We start from the raw sequence: 4,951 nt of genomic DNA, 5'->3' as shown, positions 1-4,951 counted from the left end.
CACACGCACGTGCCCTCCAGATCACCGTTTCACGGCACGCGCACACGCACGTGCCCTCCAGATCACTGCCGCACACCTGAATCTACCGTCATGTGATGTATCAACTGCACATCCCCCCCCCCAAAAGAAACAGCAGAAAGAAAAAGATCCCGCAGCCTGTTGCCCTGGCGTGCCCCCCGCCATTCAAAAACAGGCATGTCTTTCTGCAGCGTCTCGACACGGCGGCGAACGTGACATTCTCTACTTCGCACGAGCGGAGTCCTGGAGAAGGCAAAGTGTGGCGTCCATGCTTTTTATGTGCTTATTCTTCTCTTCCCGTAACTGCCTTCGTACGCTAGGAATGACATTAAGGCGCTTAGAAACACGCAGGAAAGGGTCATCTCCAAGGGATGCGTGCACACAGGATGAGGCAGCCCTGACCGCCTCGGCTCTACCCCGACCCGGCGTGTGGCCGTGTGGCCGCGGTGGCAGCTTGTCACCAGCGGAGCCCCACACGGCGTCTCTCTCTCACCAGGGGCCACCTAGAGCATTTGGAAGTCGACACGGCAGACCTGCCGACTTCTGATGCACCCACATTATGTATCCAACACAACCAGCAGCAGCACGAATGTGCTAATTCGCTGTAAGTGAAACTCTCGGTTTACGATGTCTGTTTTTATCTTTATCAAAGAGGAAACCGAAGTCGTGCTAGAAGACCAGCTAGGAACATGGAATCCACCCAGAACAAAAGACACCGAGAGAGTGAGGAGAGACACCGTCTCAACACCTCCGTCGTTTTAAGGAGCCTTTGTTTGACGACTCAGCGTCTTTGTAATTCAAAAGGCAGGACGTTCTGTGCACTATCCTGCGCTCGCTGGACTAATTTTCGAGCACCTTCCGTGGACCAGCCACTTTTCTAGACAGTTGGGAGCCATCCCTGAGAGAAACAGACACAGGTCCCGTCCCAGGGGCATGGGGTCGTGGCAAGGCCACGACGTGGACTCCGTGAGGAGGTGACATTAGGAGGGACAAAGAGACTGGGAGTTGGGGGGCTGATGGCGGGGTGGGGGTGGGGGGGTTGCCATTTTAAATAGCTGCTCAAGGCAGGTCTCACCGAGGAGGTGACGAGCTGAGGCTTGAAGGTGGTGAAGAAGGTGGATAACCGGGGAGGAGCAGACACTCAGCCCCGAGACGGGAACATGTCTGCTGCGTTCCGGGAAGAGAGAGAGGCGAGCGGCTGGGGCCGGTGAGGAAGGGGGAGACGTGCAGGAAACGGCACCGGAGAGGGGAGGGGTCCTCAGGGGTCCGGGGACCACTGGGAGGGCCCTGGCTTCCGCCAGGCGGGAAATGGCTTCGGCAGAAGGGCGACGTCATTTCAGATAGAGATACCCGACATCACACTGCGTTTCACATGCTTCCACGTTGTGAAGCTCCAGAGAACTATCATGTACCGAGAAATGCGAAAATACGCATCTTAAGGCATCTTTTCAGATGCCCACACGGTCCCAGACGTGCCCGCGGATGCAGCTTCCTAGACACCGAGGCAGAGGCCCAGCCTATGGGGGGGCCCCCTTCCCCCGAGTGCCCAGCGCCGGCAGAAAAGGCCTCTGGGAGCCCCGTGGCAGGGGTGGGGTGAGGAGCCACCCTAAAACGCCCGCAGGAGAACCTGGGCAGTGCACCAGGCTGTGTAAACGGGCTCCACGCCTTGGGGTGGACAGCTGCTCGCAAAATGCCGCTGAAACTGTCAGCCATTTTAAGGAACCGTGGGAGCTGGGACAGCGGGGGTCTCAGGAGCTCCCTTCCCCCCAAAACCGGCACCTTCCATCTCCACCAGACCCCACCCGCCCAGGACACTCGTCCGGTAAGCCTCTCGGGTAACTTCACGAGGCGCAGCGAGCCGTCCAGTCCCCTCCCAGCTGGATCCGGGTGGGAGATGCTCTAAGGTGACCGTTCACTCAGAGCCACCACTTTTTGCGCTCCCTCCCCGACCGGCCGCCTGCGCTCCACTTCAGCCACACGCACCCTCGCCCGGTCCTTACTGCCACCCCCTCCCTCCCCCTGCCACGACCGAGCGGCCAGGTCCAGGAGCAGGCCCCTCTCCTCCCAACTGCTCCCCTTTGATGCTGTCCTGCTTTTACAATGCTAACCTCCTAAAAGTAGTGTTTCTTACGTACATTTAAAAAATACCAGATCCCACTGACTATCAGGTAAGCTGTAGACACCCCAGAACGAAAGGCAGGTCTAATTAATATCTGCGCACGATTTCAGAGGGTTCAGAAGCTGCCCGATGCTGCCGAGGGGGTCTAGAGACCCCAAGATCGTTAGCTGGTCCTGGAGCAACGCTTTTACGTGTTATTTCGTATGCAAACCTTATGATGAATATTTTTGTTCATTTCAAACACTTCCTGCCCAGGTCCCCAAAGTCTTCGCTGTCCTCATCCTCTCTGCCAGTTACGAGTTTAGGACCCCAGGCCAGGGGCGGCGACAGGCCACGGGAAGACGACCTTCACGTGCTCTCAGCGAGCTGAGCGGCCCCCGGAGGCAGAGGAGGACGGGCCTCCGCCACGGGCGGCCACTGTTTCCACCCTCCTCTCCACCCTGGGCGTCCCCTCAGGTCCACGCGCCACGTTCGCCCCCAGCTACGAGTCCTCCTGTCACTCCGTAGCTGTGCCGCTCTCTCCCGGACTAACGTTTCTCATCTCCGACTTCCGATGCTGACGCCGGGGCCTGCCGCGCGCGGGGGTCGTGATCCGGACCCAGCTGGCAGGCCCGTCCCCCAGGGCGGCTACCGGGGCTCACTTCCCCGGAGTGCGCTGGACAGTGCTGAGCACACGGTGGCTGCCCCATCGAGACAAAAAGCACCCCGGGTGCCGTCTGTCTCGTGGTTCTTCTCAAGGTGTGTGCACATCTCTTTCTCAGATGCTCAGACCACACGCCTGCAGCACAGTCCACGCGTGTGGCGGCTCCATTTCCGGCCCGCTCTTTCCGACTGTCCGTGTCCTGACACCACATCTCTTGAATGTGGTGGCTCTGTCAGCAGTGCCCACCCCTGGGCTACGGGACCAGCACAGGTTGGTGGCCTGTCAGGAACCGGGCCGCACAGCAGGAGGTGAGCAGCGGGCCAGTGAGCGAGGAAGCTCCATCTGCATCTGCATCCGCTCCCAGCGCCGGCATCACCGCCTCGGCTCCAACTCAGATGCTCAGGCGCTAGATTCTCAGGAGCACCGGTCCCTGCTGCCACGAAGGCTGGGGACGGCCGCTCTAAGTCATCTTCAGATGCTTCAACCCACAACTGGAGCCTTTGAGAGTGACCACGGAACGAGGTCATGCTGTCTGCATCCAGCTCATACACCTTTGAACTTGCCCATAAGGAAACCATGGGACAATCTTGACAAACGCTTTGCCGAAGGGCAGATGGGTGCCCGACTGAGATTCTGAACACTTTAAATGACAAAAGGAAACGCGTTTAATAGTTTTTCTCCTTAACGAACTATCTCTGTCCAGTTAAACCACCTTCTTCTTTTCCAGAAGCATCGTCAACATCCTAACGCAGAACCCTCCCTGGGGCTGGCTGGTCTCACTGCTGCGGGGCTCGGAACTGACCCTTCTGCAAACCAAAGTGATGTGTGTCTGTTCTCGGCACCCTGTCCCTTCCTGCTGCAGACAACTTTCCACCAAGTGATTGATAGGGACACGGCCATCCTATTTCCAAGTTTCCCGAACACCTTGGAATATTTGTAACCCAGGGAGAGGTCCCTGACTCACTCGAGCAAGTAGCTAAGTGGCCATCTTCTTTTATTTTTATGGCAAGGCAACCCTTGGTTGACCTCACAGATTGCAAGGACCTTGTCAGCTTACGATCCCTTATTTTTTATGCCCACAGCACCTGGTCTTCCTAGGTGGTCTCCCATCCAAGTACTAACCAGGCCCGACCCTGCTTATTAGCTTCCAAGATCAGACAGGATGGGGCGTGTTCAGGGTGGCATGGCCGTAGACCTAAGTGGCAATCTTGAGAAGGAAATACTCGGAGATGGTGACATCCATCGTGCCCTACGGGACCATCAGAGACGATCCCGTCAGCATCCTTGACGGCCCGCTTTGCTGGGGTGTCCTTCGCCACCAGTGCACCTACCCCATGTGGCTCTGCATGTCCACCCATCCGCTGGCTCGCTGCTGGGAACCCCGGCCCAGGGGCACGGGCAGGGTCTGGGGACGTTCTGGTTATCCACCGGAGTGGTGGAGGGGCCCCTGGCATCGCACGGGCAGAAGTCTGAGACGCAGAAAAACATTCTGCAGCACACAGGACAGCACTGCCACCAAGCGTCGTCGGCGTCGTAAGTCAGGAGCGCGACACCTGCAGGGTCGGAGCTGCCTGCTGTCCTTGCCTCAGGCCCCCCCACCACTGGGGTCACGGTCTGGGGGCGCGAACCTCACCCCAGCGGCCTTCACAGAACACTGGCGGCCCCTGGCGCCAACCTGCCCTCTCCCTCGCGGGCGCGACCCCAGGTGAGGGTACCGTCAATCTCCGCCCCACCCAGGCACCCCACCGGTCCTCAGGGGCTGCGTGTGGGCCACTCGGCCCCTCTGAAGCGATGGGCTCGAGGACCCCGCTCACCCCGCGACCCCAGGCCACGCCCCTCCGGCGCAGACGGCAGAGCAGCAGCACACCCCTCACTCGCGATGGCGTCCAGCTTCTGCAGGATCCTGGCCTCTTGGGCCTCTGCCTCCTTCCTCCTCAGCCGCCCTCTCTCACGGGCCCGACAGAGGCCACCAGCAGCAGGAACCAGCTTCGCTGGGTCTGTGACCCCCCGCGCTCCGCCACCCGGCTCGCCGACGGCAGGTCCTCGTGCCTGACCTCAGGCCTGGCTGTGGGGAAACAGCGAGCATCCTGCCGGCATCCTCCGCGTTTATGACCCCAAGTTCCTGCGGCGGGTGGGGGAACCGACCCCCGGCTGACCTTCACCTACCACAT

At 59.8% G+C, this 4,951-nt stretch overlaps 1 protein-coding gene and 1 pseudogene across 1 annotated transcript in view; both read right to left on the bottom strand.

The window, feature by feature from the left end:
• LOC105305397 (arf-GAP with GTPase, ANK repeat and PH domain-containing protein 1-like) overlaps nt 1-4,951 on the bottom strand; it is a 144,281-nt gene that overhangs the window by 113,860 nt on the left and 25,470 nt on the right. The gene's annotated exons all lie outside the window — the stretch shown is intronic.
• On the bottom strand, nt 3,854-3,975 carry LOC111731532 (annotated as a pseudogene).

The sequence above is a fragment of the Pteropus vampyrus genome, unplaced genomic scaffold, assembly GCF_000151845.1.
Source record: "Pteropus vampyrus isolate Shadow unplaced genomic scaffold, Pvam_2.0 Scaffold381, whole genome shotgun sequence".
NCBI classification, from domain to species: Eukaryota; Metazoa; Chordata; class Mammalia; order Chiroptera; family Pteropodidae; genus Pteropus; species Pteropus vampyrus.
This window is presented reverse-complemented; position numbering and strand designations above follow the sequence as displayed.